The 1,410-nt window shown below is 22.4% G+C and overlaps 1 long non-coding RNA gene across 1 annotated transcript; it reads left to right on the plus strand.

The window, feature by feature from the left end:
* The first annotated feature begins 178 nt into the window (after positions 1–178).
* LOC105460990 lies at positions 179–770 on the plus strand. The gene is made up of 2 exons (XR_975889.1): positions 179–260; positions 544–770. It is a non-coding gene; the product is annotated as an uncharacterized LOC105460990 (long non-coding RNA).
* Positions 771–1,410: the final 640 nt, after the last annotated feature.

Here is a 1,410-nt window from a genome sequence, read left to right on the forward strand (position 1 = left end):
CACACACACACACACACACACATATAAATAATTATCACATTAAAACTTTAAAAAATTTAAAACAGTCTAAAAGTTTTATTTATAATATTAAGGCATTAAGATAATAAAACAATATGTATAATGATACATTAAACATTTTGTATTTGCTTTTCATATTAAATATAATTAATTTTTACCTCAGATATGGATGTCAAAAGAACCAGATTGTGATATACCTATACAAGTGATAATGTTGGCCTTGTATATAGAACTACAATTAGGTAACATTTTTACAATATTAAATCTATTTGAAACTTGAAGTAGTTGAAGTATAACTTACTTTGTTGAATAAATTTATATCTTTAGTTTGTGCAAAATCTTCTATTGTTTAAATTGATTACAAGACAAAAACTATTCTTGTCTGTACTTAATTATATTACATATAACTTATATGTTTCTTAGATATAAATTATTTTAATATGTCAATAAAAGTAGCATTATAGATACGTTTATTATCGAGTAATTGCGTAATTAGGAAATGTATTTTATATTTTTGAATTTCAGGTCATGCTGACATTTCAAAATCAATAATAAAACAGCATTGTCCACAATATCGTTAGCAATCAAGTATTATATCGACTTCGATCATACAAGTACATATGATGAATATTTAAATATTTTTATTTATAGATACAAAAATACTAAATCTTTTATATCTTTCCACGTGATTATATTTCTAAAAGCAATTATTATGGAAGAAAAGAACTTTTCCAATCACAGACAAGTATATTTCGAGATAGACATTTTAAAATCAATATAATTTTGTTTTAGGTGGAATCATGCTTTATATATAAGAAAGTTCTCTTATATTTTCAAAATTATTGACTTTTTTTTTATGCAAAGCGATTATTTTACAATTTTGTAATATACATGTAAAAGCATTTAAAAGATGTGAGTTTATTGTGAAAAGTAAATATTTTATGGAAATATTTATAATACTTAATATTAGAAGATGATAATAAAATAAGTATATTCCATAAAATAGTTAACTTTCAATGGTCACGCCGTTAATACTTTTATATGTAAAGTAACAGGAAGAATAATTCTTATTAATTAATAATGTATGTGAAAGATTATATTATTCCAGTTAAAAAAAAGTCCTTTTTGGGATAAATTAATGTACATAAATGTAATTACACATTATTAATATTATAAGAAAGTGATTTTATTAAATTATCAAATAATACTAACAATTACATGAATATTTAGATGCGAAATATATTCCAATATATGCGTAAATTTATGTGTCTAGTCTAGAGACAGTACATCAATCGTGGTCTACATTTGCAAAATGTTAGTGTGTTTCAAAATCAAGATAAAAAATGTTGCAATCGTTCTGTCCATCACTATGTGTATATATATATATATATA

The sequence above is a fragment of the Wasmannia auropunctata genome, unplaced genomic scaffold (genome assembly GCF_000956235.1).
Source record: "Wasmannia auropunctata unplaced genomic scaffold, wasmannia.A_1.0 LD311912.1, whole genome shotgun sequence".
Classification (NCBI taxonomy): domain Eukaryota; kingdom Metazoa; phylum Arthropoda; class Insecta; order Hymenoptera; family Formicidae; genus Wasmannia; species Wasmannia auropunctata.